The 21,883-nt window shown below is 45.8% G+C and overlaps 1 long non-coding RNA gene across 3 annotated transcripts in view; it reads left to right on the forward strand.

Moving 5' to 3' along the window:
* The first annotated feature begins 688 nt into the window (after positions 1 to 688).
* The window catches only part of LOC147917006 (uncharacterized), a 185,921-nt gene continuing 164,726 nt past the window's right edge, over positions 689 to 21,883 (forward strand). For all 3 annotated transcript variants that reach the window (XR_015552358.1, XR_015552357.1, XR_015552356.1), the window contains exon 1: positions 689 to 778. This is a non-coding gene — a long non-coding RNA (uncharacterized LOC147917006). The remainder of the gene's footprint in view (positions 779 to 21,883) is intronic.

Below are 21,883 nucleotides of genomic sequence, written 5' to 3' on the forward strand. Positions count from 1 at the left end.
AGTTGTTGTGGGCCCTTCAGTCTCTTTATCAGCTGTGGGGAGCCCCAGCACAGTTGGCTGCAAGTTCTAATACCACATTTGTGTTGCAGTATTTCTTTTAAGTGAGTAGGCCCCCAGCGTGGCAGGTTGTTAGGCTCACTGCCTTACAATTGCTGTAAGCCTCTAGCCTATTTGGTCTTTTGTCAGCTCTCTGGGGATTGCAGCTGGGTGGGGCTGGCCTCAGGCACAGGAGCACCCAATTGTTTCAGACTTTGGAAGGTGGGGCAAACCCCCTACGTGGGTCTTTGAGAAGCACAAGTCTTCTGCAGCTGACAATCCCTGCCGCCCACAGGTCCACAAACACAGTCAACACCGTCCTGCCCCATGTGCGCACCCCGACCTCCCCAAGCGGACCCAGTCTCTCCAAGGTGGGAGCCCCACCCACTCCACCACCACCCCACACTCTCCACCGGCTCCTCGTGGACACCCTGCCCCGCTAAAGTCGGATCAGTTGCCAGGCTGCAGAGAATCCAGTCACCAATCTATGCAGGCCCACAAGTTGCCTGAGGGCTTGTTGTTGGGTGGGGCCAGTCTCTAGGGTGGGCTGCCTGCCCTGGCTGAGCTGGATTAAATGGGTGCTCTAGCGGGTGGGGCAGACCCTGGGCTAGCAGGCCCCAGGGAGAACACCAATGGTGTCTGTGTCAGCACGCCCACACCAGGCCACAACAATGGCCGCCGCCAATGTCCCAGTCCCTGGAGGGGTCTCACCCCTCACCGAGATGCACTCAGGGCCTATTAGGTGAGTCTCTTTTCACCACAGCACCTTTCTTTCTGGTGATTTTAGGATGCTTTCTGAAATCGGTGAGTTTGTGTGTGGGCCCTTTAAGAGCTGGTTTTAGTTTCTTTGTGAACCGGGTTTTCTGGGGGTACTCCGCAATGTTTTAGTAGCAGGCACAGTCAGATATTATGCCACTCGTCTCGATTGTGCTGGGTCCACAAAATGCCCACAGCGGGGGCGCTCCCCGGCTCAGGGCCCCGCGCCTCCAGGGAGGCTGCGGACCTGTGAGCTGCTCTCGGAGGCCGTGAAGCTGGCGGCTTGTGAAGGCGGCGTTTTTCCTCTCCAGAAGGGAGTCTCTGCCTCTTCTACCTCAGTTAGGATTGTCCGTTGTTGCAGGAGTTCCTCTTATCCAGTTTTCAGTTCTGTCTCAGGGGTAATTTTTCCACGAGTAGTTGTAAATTGGCTGTGTCCACGGGAGGAGGTGAGTTCCCAGTCTGCTTACGCCACCACCTTGACTTCCCAACCTCCCCCACACAGTTATATTTAGTGACAGTATAATACTCTGCTGTGCTATAGTTGACTTGCCCATTCCTGTTTGATCAGAGGTATTTTAAAAATACTTAACAACTGATATGTCATTAACATCGATTAGTCATAATAGACCAGGCTATTCTGTTGAAGCAGAACATGTCCTGGAGGCCTCTGCTAGACAGGGCATTAACTGTTTTTTTTTTTTTTAGATTTATTTTTTCCCCCAAAGACCCAGTAGATAGTTGTATGTCATAGCTGCACATCCTTCTAGTTGCTGTATGTGGGACGCGGCCTCAGCATGGCTGGAGAAGCAGTGTGTCGGTGCGCGCCCGGGATCCGAACCCGGGCCGCCAGCAGCGGAGCACGCGCACTTAACCGCTAAGCCACGGGGCCGGCCCCAGGGCATTAACTCTTTTGTTGCTGATTGTAGAGTGGCCCAAGGGTCCATTTGTTGGTGGCGGGGGATTGGGTAGTGAATATTTACCAAATGATATGGAAGAACTGCGACAATTTAATAACCAATTTTATCAATTAGATTTTGTGTAACAAATCATTCTAAAACTTAGTGACTTAAAAACAAAAAACAATGCATTTAATTTCTGGTTCTGTGGGTGGGCAATTTGTGCTGGGGTCAGGTGAGTGGTTCTTCTGGTCTTGATTAGGGTCAATCATGTGTCTGTGGTCTGTTGCTGGACAGTTAGACAATCTGCTTCTGGGTGTTGCGAGGTCACCTGGTGTGATGGGGATGACTTGGCTGTGTGTAGTTCATCCTCCAGAAGGCTACCCTGGGCTTTTCACGTGGCTGGATGGAATTCCAAGCAAACAAGCAAAAACACGCAAAGATTCCTGAGGCCTGGGCTTGGAATGGGCACAATGCCTCTTCTGCCACACTTAATTGGCCAAAGCAAGTCTCAAGGTCAGACTCAAGGACAAGGAGATAGATTCGATCTCTGGATGGAAGGTGCTGCAAAATCACATTGAAAAGAGGTGTTGATACAGGGACAAGAGTAATTTGGGCCATATTTACCAAATACCATGCTGTTGTGTCCCAGAATGGCTGGTTGAATATCAGCTCTGTAAGCGATGAGCATTTATAATTTGCATTTTCTTTGGACATTACATGTACCACTGCTATGAACATCACATTCTGCGTGATGATTTTACCGTTCTTGGTGTTAGAAAAATATGTACTAATGGAGCAAGGTTGGAAGGTCTTCATGCATTCAGGAATCATTTATTCAGCATCCTTCCACACTCGGTGGAGGAATAGAAGCAGCAGCAGACACATTTGTTTGGAGTCCAGCGGGGAAGATACACAACAGTGAACAGCACAACGTGGAATGTGCTTTCTGCTTTGGTAGTGGTGTGTGTGGAGGGGTCTGGGGACATGTACATGTGGCCCAGGGGGAGGGATGTTGGTGGGGAACTTATGTGTGTCTTGTGTAAGGCAAGGCAGCCCAGGGGTAATGGCTGGGTTTAGATTTGAAAAAGGAGTTAGGCAGGCAGCAAATGTGGTGAAGGGCAAATTCCAGTAAGCACAGGCATTTCATCCCAGATAATGAGGGTGCTTGGTGGTCTAGTGGTTAAGATTCAGCGCTCTCACGCCATGGCCCGGGTTTGTTTCCTGGTCGGGGAACCACACCACCCATCTGTCTATTGTCATACTGTGATGGCTGTTGCTGTGATGCTAAAAGCTATGCCACTGGTATTTCAAATACCAGTGGGGTCACCCATGATGGACAGGCTTCAGCAGAGTTTCCAGACTAAGACAGACTAAGAAGAAGGACCTGGCCACCCACTTCTGAAAAAACTTACCGTGAAGACCCTATGAATAGCAGTGGAGCACTGTCTGATACAGTGCAGGAAGGTGAGAGGGTGGTGCAGAAAGGCCAGGCAGGGTTCTTCTCTGCTGTACACGGGGTCTCTAGGAGTCGGAATTGACTCAATGGTACTAACAACAAAATGAGGGTGCTCTGGGGCAGGGAGCAAGCCAGAGTGAGATTGGAGTGAAAAGCAGGGCAGGGTCCACTGTGCCTTCAGCCTGCCTTTGACCTTTATCTAGGTGGCAATTCAGGGCCGCTGATGACAACCCGTGTGATTGTGCAGAGTCTCAGAGTTAGTACTGAAGAAGGTGGCTTTGACCAGTGCAGGCTGTTTGATTCCCTGCAATTGGGACCATGTTCTTGTCCTAGAACCAGAGGAAGAATCATTTTTCTTCTCGGAACACCCCATGGTTCTCTGAGAAATCAGACCAGAAGAAATAAACTTGGCCTTATGTCACATCTTCCAACAAGATTAGGTCCAGAGAGATCAAAGATTTAAGTATTAAAAAAAATAAAAGTCATAAAGTATTAGTAAAACATATGAGAATTGTTTTAATCTCAAAATGGGCAAGATTTTCCTAAGAATGACACAAACCCTGAAGTCATAGTAAAAGAGATCAATGTATTTGACTACATAAAACAAAAACAGAAATAAAAAACACCTGCATTGCAAAAAATACCATATGCAAAGTAAAAAAACCAAAAACAAATTGAGAAAAAATATTTGCAATGTGGCAGCCCTGCTATCTGGTTATTCAGTTTTCCCAACATTATTTTGTAGAAAAAGTCTTTTTCTTACTGATTCAAAACATCACCTTTATCATATGTCAAATGTTTATCTATTTATACACACTCACATTTATTCATGGATCTTTTTTGGGCTTAAAATTCTGTTCCTTTGATCTATCTGTCCTTTCATGCACCAGTACCATATTATTTTAATTACTGTAGTATTGTAGTATATCTTAATATATGATGGTCCTCTCACATTGCTTTTAAAAGAAGACTTTTCTTGAAAAATTTTGCTTTTTTTTTTCCCATATGAGGGATTTCCTATTTAAGAATATGGTACACCTTCCCCATTAATGTAAATCCTTTTTTTGTGTGAATCCTTCAGGGGTAATTTAAATTTTCTTCACATAGATTCTTCACATCTTAGATTATTTCTATGTATTTTATCCTTTTTGGTTATTACAAATGAGATATTTTCTTCCATGATACCTTCTAACTGGCTATTAAATTCTCTATTTTAATTTTGTATCTGTCCAACCTACAAAAAATTTTGTTGTTTGCAATAGATTTTCATTTAATTCTCTTGGACTTTTATTAGTTGATATTCATACCAACTACAAATCTTGCTAACTTTGCCTTCACTTTTAAGTTTTTTGTACTTTGTATTTCTGTTTATTAACATTTCAGAACTATGTTAAATAGTAAGGGTGATGGTGGACAACCTTGTTTTGTTCCCGACTTTAATGGGAGTGCTTCTTGTGTTTTCTCATTAAACATGAGGCTGCTTAGAAAATTGGGATAGATATATCTATCACACTAGGGAAGCATCCATCAGTAGCAGCCTCTGCTGTAGCCAGTTCCTTGGGCTAGCCAAGTACCTGTGTGCGCCTTTTCTCTATGTAGAATGTACTCACCATCTCCTAAAAGGAACAGAGTCCCATTTGGTTCCTGCATCTGGGTCAAAGGCCAGGATCTCTGGATGATGCACAGTTCTGTCCAACAGATCAAGATAGGCTTCCCTTGATCTGATCGTCTTTAAACTAAAAGGATAATGATCTAATTGCAACATAGCTGATATATCTTGACTCAGTGGACACAAGCTAATCACAACAGGAACTCCACGTTGAAAAGGGAAAATGGGAAAGGCTGTAGACATTGGTCCATGGCAGAGATTACGCTGGGCTGTAATGGCAAACATTCCCTTTTCTGGCTGTAGAACATATTTCATCTTTAGTCCATTCAGACTACCTCTTTCTGCTCTCTGGGAAAAATGCTTTTGTTCATTGTCTGCTGAAGTCCCCAGCTCTGCCTGTGGGAAACTTTCTTCCTTGTCTTTTATTCTTCAAGGCCATAAAAGTGCTGGACTCCCAGTCAACTTGGATTGCTGGCCATAGACAGAAAGTACTTCCTCTCCTGGAAGAATTATGTCCCCTTCCATCTCTCTTTGTGACTGGCTGGCTCTAGACTGAGTTAATCTCTCTAGTAACATTGAGTGAAAAAAAAAAAAAAGGCAGCTAATGCCCACCAAAATTTGGAATTTTCCCTAATGCTTCACCTCCATTGGCAGGTTGTTTGTCTTCCAAGATACCACCAGTGATGGTTTAACTAAGAGCTTTGTATGGAATTATAAGAGTCACCAGAGGACCAGCCTGTGGTATCATATTTTAAGTAAGATGTTAGTGATTGCTAGATACATCTTACTCAACAATGTTAAAAAGTAAAAATGGCCCATGGCAATTGTAACATGCTCTCAGTTGTAAGATGCAAATCAATTTCATAAATGTTAAAATGGGCACACTTTTAACATTTAAAATGTTAAAAGATGCACATTTCTTAGAGGCAATGAAATATCATGTCTGCATCCTTGCCATCTGCTGTCCTACCAGTTCCGCTTGGACAATGTCGCATTTTAGGCTTCGCTACTTGAGACTCTCTACCTGCGGGTACCAAATTCTGTTTAAATTAGGATTACTTATTGTTGTTCTCTTCAAAGTTCCTTTTCCATTTGTGGTCCAAGGTGGCTGCTCCAGCACCAGGAGCCATGATCACTCCTCCGCCAGTGGGAAGGGGGGAAGGGAATACAATGGACATTCTCTCTCCCTATAGGTGTATTGTCCAGGAAGATGCTCATACCATTTCTGCTCATATCCCATTGTCTGGAGCTTAGTTGCATAGTCATACCTAGCTGGGAGAATGTGGTTTTTATTCTAGGTAGCCAAGTACCCAGCTAATATTCAAGTGTTCAATTACTGTGGAAGGAAAAGATGAATACAGGGGATAACTAACAGTTTCTAAAGATTTATAAGATAGTCTGTAAAGTAGTTCTTATTTTTATTAAGAATGAAATCATTCTAAGAATCTACCTAATTTCATTAAATGCCTTTTAAGCATCTCTGGAGATGATTAACTCCAAGCTCCTGACTCAGTCTGGGCCTCTTGTCCTATCGTGGAGGATATACACTGTCACTCTGAACTTTGCAGCAGCTATTACTTAGCAGAATTAAGCCTTCATTTTTGTGATTCCTTGATTCCAATCTGACCCCACCACCAGCTTGCAAACCCCACCAGAGAGAACGGGGGCCGTGTTTTGCTCACCACTGTGAGTCTAGCAGCTAATATAGAACTCGGCGTTTAGTGAGTGCTCAGTAAATTTCTAAAGAAAAAGTGAATGAACGAGCAGTTTCCGTTTTGTGTAAGGTTTCTAAAAGAAAAGAGCGAACGTCTCTCTGCCCACTCCTACCTACCCCATCCCTCCCTCCCACACGCAGCAGTTCTGACGAGACAGTTAATAGGACAGGTAGGTGGCTTCTGGTGTGCAGGCTGCAGCTTCCAGGCCTACCTCCTGGGGTCTGTGTGGACAGGAGGAACTTTGAATTAATGGTGGAGGAGAGCCCTGAGAGCTTTGCGGACAGCTCTGAGTAAGTGCACAAAGCCGTTGGCGGTGCTAGGCTGTGAGGCCATTAGCACAGGGGACAGGGCCTGCCTGGAGAGACCTGGCCAATTACGGGAGTGCGAGTGGCAGGAAGGTGCGCTGAAGTTCACACGAGTCCCAGCCTGCTGGTGTGTTATTTAACATGGCAGGCCCAGTGTGAGCAGAGATGCCATTTAGCATTTTTTTCACTCTGGCAGGAGCAGCAAACTGGGCTGAGAAATCTTTTCTTGCCAACTCATTAAGGATTGGGCTGGAGCCTCAGGAAACCTGAAGACTCAGGCCACATAGCAGGAGAGAAGGCCCAAAGGCATCTCCTCACCTCCAGGTCCTCTCACTTCCTCTTGGCCTCCCTCTTGCGCTCTTGGGGAAGGCCACGGGGAGGCTGGAGGACAGGGGGTGGGTGGGGTGGTGGGGAAGAGACAGGGCACAGAGGCTGCCTCCCTGAGGTCTTGGTGTCTCCTCGCCTTTCTCAAGGACCCATGTCCAGAGGGGCTGTGTGCTCTGCAGCTGTAGACCTCCTATGAGTCCAGGATGTTCTCTTGCCCAGCTGGTTCAGCATTATCAGTACTTACTGGACTCCTGCTGTGTTGCAGGCCCTGGCCTGGGCTCTGGAGGCCCATTGGTGTCCAGGACACTCGTGGAGATCAGAGAGATAGGCAGGTATCCTCAATGTGAAGAGCCATGGGCAGTGATAGAGGCATATCCTCGATAGCAGGTGTACCCAGGAGACGGGGGTTGGGCTGAGGTGGGTATCAGGGAAGCTTCTAGGGGAATATGGGTATGAGCAGGCTTCATATGATGAATGGATGCTTGGCAGATGGACAAGGGCATTCCAAACAAAAAAGTCACAGAAGTGCCAAATAGCATGGTGCATTTCGAGAACTACCACACTGCCGTGCTACTCCTGGTTAAAATGTATTGCTCACTTACCAAGTGCCAGGAAATGTTCTGTGTTTTCTTTGCTTTGTCTCTTTTGGTCCTCGGAATATCCCTGAGAGGTAAGAATCATTGTCCCATTTCACAGTTCAGGAACTAGGGCACAGGGAGGTTAAGTGTCCAAGATTCATAGTTAATAAGTAGTTAATAGGGAGTTGACGAGGTTTGTTGGACTTTAAAGCCCATAGCAATGATAATGATAGCAGTAATTTCGTAATAGTAGTTAACACTTGCTGCATACTCACTAAGTACCAGGCACTGTGCTAAGCATTATTTCAGTTAATTCTCACCACACGCAAGTCTGTCTTGTTTTATCTCCACCTCACAGATGAGGAAGCTGGGGAATGGTCAAGTAACTTGCCCAGGCAGAGAAACCCAGAACCAGTGGGGCAAAGATTTGCTCCCAGGCAGCCATACGGTGAAGCCCATCCTCTTAATCACTGTCCTTTCCTTTTCCTGCTGCCCTTTCCTTGAAGGGTGGAGTGAGGGAAGGTGAATCTGGAGAGAAAGGCAGATAGGCCCCAGACCTTGAAGGGCCTTGTATGCAGCACACAGGCCCATGGGCTGTTGGGCAGGGCAGTCCTGGAGTTGGGCTGCCCATTGGAAGGGCCCCATGGCTGCAGTGAGAGGCTGCTTTGGAAGGGCGGCCCCAGGGTCTCCTCCATTAGTCCAGTTGGGGTCCATTCTCTTTGAATTCCATTTTTTTTCCCTCCGACTAGGCTGTTAAGGTCTGTCAGGATGGGGGCTGTGCTGTCTGATTCTCCTTGGTCTCTTCAGTGGCTACCATAGTATTAGGGTCACACCATGAGCAAATGATGGAATGACAGCAAGGATGGAAGAAACCAACTGCCACTGCTCAGGATTCCCTGGGATGCCTTAGGCCTGGCCAGAATGCCCTCTGTCTACTGAGCCTTGTGCTTCCCTGAGCTCATCACCTTAGCCTGCTCCTCTCAGCCTCCCCCTCTCAGTAACTGGCAGCACCACTGTGATGATTAATTTTATGTGCCAACTTGACTGGGCCAAAGGGGTGCCCAGATATTTGGTCAAACATTATTTTGGTGTTTCTGCAAGGGTGTTTTTGAATGAGATTAACATTTTAATTGGTAGAGTAAAGGAGATTGCCATTCATAATGTGGATGGGCCTCACCCAACCAGTCGAAGGCCTGAGTAGAACAAAAAGATAGACCCTCCCCCAAGTAAAAAAAATTCTCCAGCAGACTGCCTTTGGACTTCATCTGCACCATCAGCTCTCCTGGGTCTCAAGCCTGCTGGCCCACACTGCAGATTTCTACTTGCCAGCTTCCATAATTGCATGAGCCAATTCCTTATAATAAATGTCTTTCTTTGTATCTATCTATCTGTCTGTCTATCTATCTATCTATCTATCTACCTATCTATCTAAATCTGTATCTATATCTATAGATACATCCTATTGGTTCTGTTTATCTGGAGAACCCTGACTAATACAAATCATCCTCCAAGTTGCTCCAGCAGAAACTAAGTCATTGTTGACATCCCCCTCTCCTCACCGCCAGCATCGAATCAGTCACCAAGTGCTATTGATATCATTTCCTGCAGCGCTTCTCTATCCGTCCACTTCTCATCATGTCCACAGCTACCTCCTAGGCCAGGTGGCCATCGCCTTCCTCTGGGTGACTGCAATACCCACTAACCCACTAATCTTGCCCCTTCTCCGCACATTGTTGTAGCAGCTAGAGTAATTTTTACAAAGGCACATCTTACCCTGTCACTCAGCTGTTTAAATCCCTTCAATGGCTTTCCATGGATCTCTGGATAAACCATGGTATCAGTTAGCTTTTGCTGCATGACAAACTGTGCCAAACTTAGTGGCTAAAACGAACAAGCATTTATGGCTTGTGATTGGTAACTTGTTCTGGACTCATCTGAGTGGTTCTTCTGGAGTTGTCTGGGCTCACTCATGAATCTGGGCTTAGCTGGTGGGTCAGCTGGGAACTAGCTGGATAAGGAGGGACTCAGCTTGGATGGCTGGGCTTTGCTCCACATAATCTCTCATCCTGTAGGATCTGGGAAGCATTCTAAGAGAAAGAGGGAGTAGAGGCTGCAAGGTATGTAGAGGCCTAGGCTCAGAACTGGCACATCACTTCCTCTGCATTCTTTTGGCCCAAGCAAAAGAAAAGGCCAGCTCAGATTAAGGGATGAGGAAATAGATTCCACGTCTTGATGGGAGGAGCTGCAAAATCATCTTGCGTAGGGGCTAGATCCAGGTAGGGGTAAAATTGTAGCCATTTTTGCAACCTACCCCAGCCCCAATCCCTGACCCTGGCTATATAATTATTTGTGATTTGGTCCCTGGCTTCCTCTCCAGTCTCACCTTGGCTACCTGTCCTCTCATTCTTGGCACTCCAGTCCCAAAGGGCTTCCTTTGGTCCCTAGAAACCATCGAGCTCTTCCTGCACTGGAGACTACACACATGCTGATTCTTTTACCTAAGATGCTGTTCCCTTATTCAGCTACCAACTGCTCCTCACCTTTGAGGCCTCAGCATAAACATTGCTCCTTTGGGAGAATCTTTGTTGACTAACCTGGACAAACTAGATCAGTTTCTCCAGCTATAGGTTCTCAGTGCACTTCATTCTTCTCTTAGTACCACTATTAACAGTGAGAATTACATAATTATTACTTTGAATGTTTGTTTAATATCTGTCTCCTCCTAGACTGTAGACTCCATAGACTTTAATCAATTAAGTCATCTATTTAATGAATGTTTATTGAATGCCGTTATGTGCTAGGCATTGTGCTAAGGTTCTGGTGATATGGTGGTGATAGAAATAGAGCCAATTCCTTCCCTCAGGGAATTTATAATCAGATGGGAACACCAACATTAAGAAATAATTACCAAAACAGAAGTAAAATTGCAGCAGAGGTAGTTCTACAAAGGAGGGTTACATTATGCTGTGAGTCTCTCTAGTGGGGCAATTTGACAGGGGAATTGGGACACGGAAGTCTTTGTGAGATCTGAGATATGGAGAGCAAATGTTAATGAAGCAAAAGCTGAGGGTGGAGGGAGTGGAATGAGGCAGCTCTGACCCGACTCCAGGTGGGAGGAAGAAGGTGGGGTACAAAGGACTGAAGCGGAGGAGGGGGCAGGGGGGCTGGGGCGCAGAGAGTGAAGGGATGGACACAGCGCGAGGCTGGGGAGTTCGGGCTATATCATGCAGGGCATTCCCTGCAAGGTTGAGGAGTTTGGGAGGGGGTCACCATGAATTTGGCTTTGAACATGTTGAGTTTGAGGTAACTGAGATATTTACAGGTTGCTCTTGAGTAACCAGTTGGATCCACAGGTTTGCAGCTCAGAGGAGGGGCCTAAGCTGAAGATGCATGTGTGTGAGCTGGCAATAACTAAAGTCACAGTCACACATAAGACCCCCTAGGGAGGCAGCTCTTCATTTCTTTTGTGCTTTGGATTTCTTTGGCAGTCTGAGGATGCCTATGTTTTTAAATGTGTGAAATAAAACGCATAATATAACAATGGAAAGCAATTACATTGAAAATAGTTATCAAAATATTAAAAATAAATTTGTGATAAAGAAGTATATATGCTTCTTTATCAACTCGTTAAATAACAATACCCAGTGGCAGTTAGAATAATCACTATAATTTCAAAGTAGTGGTGAATATAGATTTTGAGACCTGTGAGATGCAGATACCTGGTATTTTTATTGGGGACAAATCAAAGGTCTTGCAAATACTGCTGTGGTTTGTTGTCTGTGTTCATAATTGAAGGAATTGTTAAATTTCAGTGAGGTGAGTGAAAATTAAAGATGCAATCTTTTTTCCCATCCAAGTTCACTGACTCCCAAGGGGCCTGGGGACCCCAGGTTAAGACACTTGGCCTTGAGTGAGAGGAAGAGAGTGCTTAGATGCTAGGACAGAGTCTTGGACCAAACAGAGGAGGATAAGGCTGCAAAGGGGCAGAGGAGAGGCCTGAGAGGTCGGTGGAAAAATGAGAGTTTTGTCTATAAAAGCCATGGGAAGCAAGTGATCCAAGAAGGGGGTGGTCAATTGTGTCAAATGCTGGAAAGTTCCACAACATGAAGATTGATAAATGTTTGTTGGACTTGGTAGTTTTTCAGGAAATATATTCATCTTATTTATTGCTTAATTTCTGGTACATTTCAGGGCACATAGTAGGCATTCAATGTCTGTTGAAGTAATGGACGAGTTGCTATTTTTCCTCATCATATCTGGTGGGAGATTGTCTGCCTGGTGGAACAGTCAATGGAGCCTACAGACACTTCCTTAAATTAATCTCTTGACTGAGGACTATGGACGCTGCAGAGACTCTGCCGGGGTTAAAGAACCCTCAGAGTTTTGGAGGCTCTCATTTGTGTGCCATGCACTTGGGATGGAAGTTAAAGTGGTCTCTCCCCATCTAGGAGGGTTGGCTTGGAAGCTCTGGGCCTAGGAATGGCACTGTGTCTACTCTGTCCACAGCTGCCAGGGTTCTACCATTGGGTTACTCATACTCAGACAGGTCTGAGTATGAGTATACTCAGATAATGTCTCCCAGTGGAGGTGACGTCCTCTGAGGATTCACCTTCATCTTGGCATTTTCGTCCAGTGCCTGGTATCAGGTGGGTGGACCCATGTATTTGAGAAGTGCTCTGTTGTGTGCTGGGAGATCTGGATTATCACTTCAGATCTTGAGCCATTTTTCCAATCTCCCCACTCTGTGGTATCTCCCTGTGGAGTGAGGTCTCTTCTGTTGGTTGTCTCTTACCCATACTCCGGTGCTGTGGGGTGAGAGAACTGAGCTGTGCATGGTTACCCCAAGTGAAGTGACCATTATGAGTTTTTGTCATGAAGGTTTCTCTGTTATAAGTTTGACATGTTTTAAACAGCAGAACATCCTAAGATGGTAGTTGGGCTAATGGAGGCAAGAACTTGGCAATGAAAATAACAAAACTTGGGATTTGGTGAGGATTTAAAATGCGCTCTTTTCAATGGATTTCAATCTGTGCTCCAGGGGGCCCCAAAGGTTCCATGAGATGCTCTGGGGGCTCCAGGATGGGGATAAGAGAGGCTAATCAGGTGGGATTCAGGACTCACAGGGGCCACCGGAGCATCTCCCTTACATATTGGAGCATCTCTTTTATATATTGAGCACCTCTACAATATCATTTGAAGAAAGAATTCTAGAGCTCAAAATTTTTAAAAATCACTGATTTAGTCCAACTCCCTTATCTCACATGCAAGGCAACTTAAACCCAGAAAGGTAGAAAGCTGTGCCCAAGGTCATGCAGAGAGTCAGTGGCAGAGCTAGAACTAGATCTCAGGACACATATATAGTCTTTTTTACAGTTTGATTAAGTAAACATTTATAAAGTCATGCATATTACTAGTTTTGTATGTATGTAAAACACTGCTTATACATGGTTATGGATAATTTCTTATAATTGCATGTCCTCATGGTGAGTTTTTTACTTTGAAAGCTGTTTGGAGAAGGGTGCTTAGAATTCTTATAATTTGAAAACTCCTTTTCACTTTTCTGGCTTTAGAAGTACAAGGTAAATGGAGCAGGTCTATGAAGATGTTGAGTGTTTTACATATACAGAAAAATGAACCCCAAAAGAAAATGGTCTAATGAGGTTAATGAAGGTCAGCATTCCTTGGGGAACTGGGAAATGAATCTGACAGCTCAAACCTCTGAGGAGTTAATGGAAATTGTAAAGCAACAGCTCCGCATATTGAAAAGTCTATAAATAGCTCAAAGTCCTGAACTGCCTCCTGAAGCTATGATATAGTCCATATTAACTTCAGCGGCTTTGTGCCAGGCTAGACTGAATTTATTCAGCTGCATCCAGAAAACCCCTGCAACACCTTTCAGCCATGACCAAAAGAGTGCGGGGAGATAGAGGAAAGGCTGACTGGTTACGAGTTATGTGCCGGATCCCCTTAGGGTGAATGGTGAATGGGCTGTGCCTGCATGCATATGTGCGTGCATGTGTGCGTGTGTGCGTGTGTGTGTGTGTGTGTGTGTGTGTGTGAAAGAGAGAGAGAGAGAGAAAGAGAGAGAGAGAGAGAATTTTTGTGTGGTATCTCAATTTGACTGGAGCATGTAGGCCTCCTGAGGCTTAGAACCTTTTTTTTTGATCTTCAATTTTTTCTTGGTAATAGGATTTTGAGTAACAGGACATGATAGACTCATTTATGAACCTTAGGGCTTGTTTACCTCAAGCTCCTCATTTTTCATGTGAGGGGCACTCTGTGGTCCAGAAAGGGAAAGTAACTGGCCGTGCCTCAGACAGCTAATGAAGTGGGCACAGGCTTCCCTGATCTGCCTGGTGGAGTTGGCCCCCCTTCCTCTGTGTTTCTAGAGCTCCTGTCCCATAGGAGCCCATCTCACCTGGTGTTTGTCTGTCTCTCCCACTAGCCTGTAACTGTCTTGATAGCACAGACTGTGTCTTATTCAACTTTGATGCCCAGCACCTGGTAGAGGGTCTTGGCAAATTGCAGGTGCTCAGGAAATTTTTGTTGATGGACTGAATGAATGAATGAATAAGCTTTCTTAGGAGAAATCTTCTAAGAGTCAAATTTTCCTATAAGGAGAGACAGGAGGTCATGGGAAAAAATTTTGAACAGAAGCCAAGCACTGCTCCCCCTTTTCCAAATTAAGAAACAACAATGCCTTTCATTTCTATAAAATTTATGATTACAAAAAAATGTTCTTTTGATCCTCCTGATACCTTGCGAGAAAGACTGGCAGGTGTTTGTTGTCCCTACTTCATGGATGAGGAAGCTGAGGCCCTGGGAGACTCAATACTTGCTCCAGGCCAGACAGCTGCTAAGAAGCCAGGACTCAAGTCCTCTAGGCATCAGCCAGAGCTGTCTTTCTTATTCCGGGGAGCAGATGACCTGTTGGATTGTCTTAGGAAAATTTAGCAGGAAATCTCTGAGTGAGAGAAATCATGGCCAGGCATTTGGTGAAAGAAAACAGTTAGCATCTGTTTAGTGCCTTCCAGACCCTTTGATGTGCATTCTCATAAATCATCTCATTGGTCCCCACTGCAACCCTGAGATGTGGCTGCTGTCATCACCCACATTGCCTAGACAAGGCAACAGAATCAAAGACATTGATTTGCTCCTATCATCTAGTTGATAAATGATGGCATTGGAGCTGGGCCCAGGTCTTCAGTCACCTGAGCCTCAGCTCTGACTACTGTACCACCAGGCATCAGCCCAGAGAGTGACGGGACAGGTCTGAGATCAGGAAGAAAGACCCCGTAATCTAAGGAGACTGGATCCTGTGTACAAGATGGCGGGCTTTCCTGGGCTAAAGGCTGTGCTGGAAACATGGCTGCTGGGGAGACTCAGATGGGCAGGTTTGGAACCTGGAGGAGAGAGGGATGTTGAGAGAGGAAAAGTCCTGCAGAAGATGAGAAAGCCAGCCAAACCAGGACAGGAAAGAAAGTGATTTCATCAGCAGGACATGGATGGGAAAGAGTGATGTAAGCTAAACAAATGTCGAGAAACAGAACATATAGTTCTCCCTGTGAAATGCCTTTAAGCTGCAAATGTAGAGATGTTATTTTTGTATTTGTGACATTTTAAGCTTCAGCCACTTGTAATTTAAAATGAAAAAAGAAAATCCCAAATCAACCTAACTTATTTGTTACTGAGTTAAAGAAAATGACAGAGGAAGGACACAACGCTTAGCTGCTAATTGCCATTCTTTGACAATCCCCGAAGGCTATCCTCAGCTCGTTTATTTTTTTTTTAAAGATTTTATTTATTTATTTTTTCCCCCCAAAGCCCCAGTAGATAGTTGTGTGTCATGGCTGCACATCCTTCTAGTTGCTGTATGTGGGACGCGGCCTCAGCATGGCCGGAGAAGCAGTGCGCCGGTGGGAGCCCGGGATCCGAACTCGGGTCGCCAGCAGCGGAGCGCACTCACTTAACCACCAAGCCACGGGGCCGGCCCCCTCAGCTCGTTTAAAATAAGCATGTTCTCAACTCCTCACTTTTCATTGCTGATATCACTCCTGAGGGAAAGGTGGTGTGAAAAGACCAGGAAAACACATCAGGTACCATGAATCAGAGCAAGTTTAAGAAAATTAACATTATCATGAAGAGAAGGCCTTGGGACAGAAAGGGCAACCAGGGGCACCCTTTCAGAGCCAGGGGATGGGGTCACCTGGTGAGGCTTCCTGGCTTTTGAGTACCCTCTGCCCCATGTTCCTTCTTGCCAGAATGGTGGCAGGGCTCTCTCCAGACCTCTGCCCTGCAGTTTGGTTCTACTCTTTGTTTAGGTTTTGACTGATCTCAGATTTAATTTTATCTTCTAGGATTTCCTGATACATCTCCAAGCAGGAAACAATATTATTTTTCCTTTCTCCTCAGTGAAAAGAGATCAGGAACTTACAATAAATTTTCTTTGTGAAAGAGGATGAATTGAGACATTTGCAGGTAGGAAGAAAAAAATTATAAACAAAAGGAGCTTGGGAGGGCCTGATGGGTGGATCCTGAACTATAACAAGGAGCTGCTACAAACAAACACCTACCCCCAACCATGCACGTTTCAGCTGCATCATCACTGCCCCCTCCTCCACCAAAAAATATTTCCAAACCCTCAAATATAGATGAGAAAGTGTCAAAGATTTATTTAACTCATTAATTAGTAAGGGAATCAGCAGGATGTTAAGGCTGTTCCCACAAGGGAGTGGTGACCTTGAAGCCTAACTCTTCCTGGGAAAGGACCCTCATTGGCTCTACAAGGCCCCACAGTGTGGCCACAGCTTTTGTCTTTTGCTGTCTTGACTCCCTGAGGAGGGGGCAGCTAGATGGAGGTAGAATTTCCACCTCCCCACAGTGCAAAGAGCTGCCACAGGGCAGAGCTTTCTTTTTTTTTTTTTAAAGATTTTATTTATTTATTTTTTTCCCCCCAAAGCCCCAGTAGATAGTTGTATGTCATAGCTGTACATCCTTCTAGTTGCTGTATGTGGGACGCAGCCTCAGCATGGCTGGAGAAGCGGTGTGCACCAGGGATCTGAACCCAGGCCGCCAGCAGCAGAGCTCTCGCACTTAACCACTAAGCCACGGGGCCGGCCTAGAGCTTTCTTATTGTTAGATTTTAAAGGAATACTCTCCTCCCTCACGGCTCTGTGTTGTCATGTACAGGATATAATAGATTCTTCCAAGGGGTGCGTGAGGCTGCTCTCTTTGGAAACTGAGTTGAGTAGGATTGATTTTTAGGTGGCAGCTCTTTCTCAGGCAGGTTTAAGATAAAAATGGGCAAGAGATAAGATTGTGAGTAGGAATTTTGAAATCAGACTTGAGTACCTTGCAAAGACTGGACTCCTTTATTTTAGAGGCTCACTTGATCCATTTGAACACAGAGCCTGGCACGTAGTAGGTGTTTGGAAAATGTCTGCTGAATGAATATCTCAAGAATTTCCTTTAGGGCAGCAGAGACCCCCTTTTCCAAGAGGAGGTGTGTTGAGGGGCTGGTAGGAAGTGAGGATGCTGTCATGTTCTGCTGAATGATCTTCATTGCTGAGAGCAATTTCTTGCTCTCTCACTCCCATTTCATATCCCAACTCTTTTAAGGACAAGATGAGTTTGAGAATATTTCCTCTTATTCCTCCTTATTTTTTCCTCTTTGTGATGATATCATTGTCATAATCCTCATGGTTGGCATTTGTCGGTGACTCACCACTTTGCTATTTTGGTGGCTGTACATTTTGGTAGATAATTGTCTTCCCTCTCCCCCAAGCATGACACCTGCTCACATCTGCAGACTTTCAACACAACAGAGCCTTGCCAAGGAGAGACTCGTTGAGCCTGGTAGTGGGGGTGAGCGTTACTTATGAATGAGAGATGGAAAGCGAAGCAGTGGGTGAGAACACAGGCCTGCTCCACCAGGCATGAGCTGTAAGTTAGTCCTAAAAGCCACTTGAGGCTCAGCTTTTCTCACACACAGGACAAGGGGAAAATCTCCTGGGAAATGAAGGCTGCTGTCCTTGAAACCAAGCACGGTGTAGGTGTTCCAAGCGGGTCGAAATTCTCTGGATGCTTCAACGAGGCACTTCTGAGAGAGAGGTGGCTTCTGAGGAGAAGCTTCCAGAGCATGATGTTGTGGGGTTTAGTGAGGTCCTCAATGGGTCAGAGGGTTCCTTCCCTCTCAGGGAAATTCCTCCATTTCTTCTGCGGGAGATCAGGTCTTTCCATAGGCAGTATTCAATTTGGCTTGAAACCGAGACTCTGGCTCCAAAGTCCTTCCTCTCTGACCTGTCCTGCTTTAAGTGACCCTAAGTGACCCCTGCCACCCCCCGACTCTTCTGGTAATAATCTTCTCTAGGGTCCACGTGGTAACTTCAAACATATCTGCTTGGGGTATATCTTTTATGATGATTTAAAATTCTTATTTAACTCTTAATACACTAAACCTTTGCCTATCTTCCTTTCACTGTTTTGTCAGCTTGAATTTGATGTTGCTACTGACTCAGAGATACCTTCCCCATCCTTACCATCACTGACAACCTTCTGAGGACATTGGAGGACTCTGCCATTTGTCCCTCCAAAAGTAGCCCCATCCTGAGGCCTGAGGGGAAAGAGACAGCTCAAGCCCCACACAGTGAAGGGCTAGGTCAGAGGAGCCTACTGCCCACCTTGCAGCCCTTTCTGGTGAGAGGGGAAGAAAAGAGGTCCCGGAGGTGTACTCTTTCCCATGTGTAGGAGGCCAGTGTGGCTGACGTGGAGAGAACAAGATGGATAGTGGGAGGACCTGAGGTCGTAGAGACAAGAATCCAGGTTATCCAGGGTGTGATGGGCCAGAGCAGGGTTACTGAACATGCCAGCACACCTCTGCACTAGTCCTCTCATGTCTGTAAGACTATCTCATGTACGTATTAAGAGCATTTTGTCGTTTGCTGAGGATGGAGGACTCTCCAGTGCGTAGGGGATCACTAATTCCATTAAACTGAAAGTCTAGCATCCTAGACCATAGGGATTTTGTCTTAGAGAGACCAAAAAATCCTGATGGGTCACAAATGGGGAAATCCTTTGTTATTATTTAATTTTCCTGACATTTGTGACTTGTCTACCAAATAAGACTGTGTGCATTTTGAAACAGGGATGATGCATTATTGCTGATTGAATTCCTTGTAGCACCAGCACATGTCACACGTCATGCTGACAGTGAGTGCTCCATGACTACTTGGTATGATTTGAGGGTTTAGGCTTGATCATGAGCCCAGGCTCCCTGACTCATTCATTCATTCCACACAAATTTGTTGAGCATCTACCATGTGTTGAGCACTGTTCTAGGCACTTGGGATTCAATAGTCTCTGCTCTCTTGGAGCTTATATTCAAGTAGGGGAGACAGACAATAAACAAGGCAAATCAGAAAAATATATAGTCTAGCAGGTAATGATAAATACTAAGAAGGAAAAATAAAGGAGGAAGGGTGGATATAAAGTGTTGCTGGGCAGTCAGAAGAAGACTTCTGAATGAGGACCAGGAAAATGGAAGTGAGCCTTATGGATCTCTGAGGGAAGAGCTTTCAGAGCAGAGCATACAGCAAGTGCAAAGGCCCTGTGACAGAGATGTGCCTGGCATGTTCAGTAATCCCTGCTCTGGCCCACCAGGCCCTGGATAATCTGGCTTCTGGTCTCTATGACCTCAGCTCCTCCCACTATCTATCTTGTTCTCTCCACGTCAGCCATACTGACCTCCTACACATGGGAAAGAGTACACCTCTGTAACCTCTTTTCTTCCCCTCTCATCAGAAGGGCTGCAAGGTGGGCAGTAGGCTCCTCTGACCTAGCCCTTCACTGTGTGGAGTTTGAGCTGTCTCTTGCCCCTCGGGCCTCAGGATGGGGTTACTTTTGGAGGGACGAATGGCAGTGTCCTCCAGTACAAGGTCCTCAGAAGGTTGTCAGTGGTGGTAAGGATGGAGGAAGGTATCTATCTTTGAGTCAGTAGGAACATAGTTTAAGTTCAATAACAGGAAAGCGGGTAGGGAGGAAAGGGAGGGGAAGCTCTAGGCATCTCAAAAGATCATCAGTAGGAGACGCCCCCACAGGCATCTTCTTAGAGTGAGATAAGACTGGCCTGCTCTGAGCTCACCTCTTCTAGAAGTTTTCACACCAGTGCTTTGAAGGACTTGCCTCAGCATCCCCTCTGTAACCCTGAAGTCATTTTTCCTAAGGCTCCCTGGAGATTTATTGTAAAATGCTCTTGGCCCTTCAAAAATATGCTGCCTTTCTTTTTTTTTTTTTTTTTTAAATAAAATAATTTTATCTAGAATTGCCATTCAAATATCGAAAAACAAAATGGAAAAGGCCTTGGGAAGAATTAGAACAATCAAATGTATTCACCTCTCTGTGCTTCTAAAGCTTCAGTTTATGGCTGCTTCCCATGGCCGATTATGGCTTCAAATAACAAAGGGATTTAGTAGGCAGAAAACACTTTCTAGCCATCAGGTTGAGGAAGTTGGAACTAGGAATAAACTATGTTAAAAAAAGTTTATAATTTTTATTCCTTTATGTGGGAATTTTGATGCAGGTTAGTTTGGTCAAAACAACCATCTTGAATAAACAAAATGAACTCCTGTCCTCCCTAAGTCCTTACACTGTCAGCCATTTGGGGCCTCAGTGTGGGAACTGAGCAGGATTGCCCATTGCCCACATTTGTCCTGGTGGCACCCACTCCCCACGGTGCCAGCCGCTGCTGCTCACTGGAGGGCACAAAGGCCCCAGGGCTGGGGCTGGCCGCCTGCTTCCCCCTCTACCTCGTGCCCAGTGGGGTGGGAACAAGGGTGGTTGTGCAGAAATAAAAGCCATGGTTACCAAGTGGAAGGGGGCGTGTGTGTGTGCATGGCCCCATGACGGCCCCTGAGCTGGGCTATCAGTTATGGCATTCCCTCGGAGAGCCATTTATAACTGGCAAAGCAGTTTCCAGAGGCTTCAGCAGAAATCAGAAGGCAGCAGCACTATTGCCTTGTGTGTTCCTCATATCCCTCCTCTCCACCTCCCAGCTTTTCTTAGTATAAGGGTCTGCTCTTCTGGCCTGGGGAAGCCCCTTTCTATTTGCATACTCATCATCTCTCATAGAACAACGTAGCAGTCAAGGGGCAGTGAGATAGGGAACTTGAAGCTTTCCTAACGATGAATGAGAGTAAGGTTGAGCATGCAGCACCCACCGAGCATGGGCTAATTATTGCTGTGTGTATATTATCTCAGTGACTAGTATTACGTCTTCATTTTATAGAAGAGGAAACTGAGGATGAGAGAGGTGAGCGTCTTCCCCAAGGCCACACTATGAGTGGTAGAGTCATGTTTTAACCCCCAAGCTCAGGCATGTAAGTACTCCCCCCACTGCCCACAACAGCAAGTTTCTCGCACACTCTGAGCAGGGGTGTCCTGTGGACTTGGGCAGGGGGCGCTATGCAATTCAGAGACGGAGTTAAGGCTCCTTCTGAGTACCTTCCTGCTAATTAGTGCTTGATGAGTCTCTGCTGCCCTTCTAGCTCCTTGCTGCTCAGTGTGGTCTGTGGACCAACAGCATCAGCATTGCCTGGGAGCTTGTTAAAAATGCAGAGTCTCAGGTCACACCCCAGACCTGTTGCATCAGAGTCTACATTTTAAGAAGATCCCTTTGTGATTCAAATCACGTAAAAATTTGAGACACACTGCTCCAGAGGTATCTTTCCTAAACTACAAGCTCAAGAAAGCTAGTTCGGGGGCTTCTTCGGAACGAGGCCCGGGTCAGCTGTAATACCAAGAAGCTCCATGCTGTTGCGTCTGCAGAGTCAGAAATTCCCCTGCAAGTGGTGGTCAAAGCCAAATCCACACCTAGTATTTATTTCCAGGGGAATGAACAAAATAGCTGCAAGACATGCTCTCAGCAACTGCCTGAGAGCTGGCAGATCTGACAGCGTGCAAACGCTAGATGGCAATGGATGGACAGGCAATGGCAGAAAACACGCGAAGCTCTGTCACTGCCAAGGGTCAAGACGAAATGATAAAGGCGTGGGGGGTGGGCAGGGGGTGGCTAAGCACTGTTGGGTCGTGAAAGGAGATTGTTGGGATGATGTTAAAGAAACTGAGACTTCACCGGCAAGTCTGAGAAGGCTTGTTTTTGTGGAATGAGAGAAGGTTTTTGTGGAATGAGAGATTTGGGCGAGAATA

The sequence above is a fragment of the Ceratotherium simum genome, chromosome 5 (assembly GCF_057802395.1).
Source record: "Ceratotherium simum simum isolate JZ-2026a chromosome 5, ASM5780239v1, whole genome shotgun sequence".
Taxonomy (NCBI): Eukaryota; Metazoa; Chordata; class Mammalia; order Perissodactyla; family Rhinocerotidae; genus Ceratotherium; species Ceratotherium simum.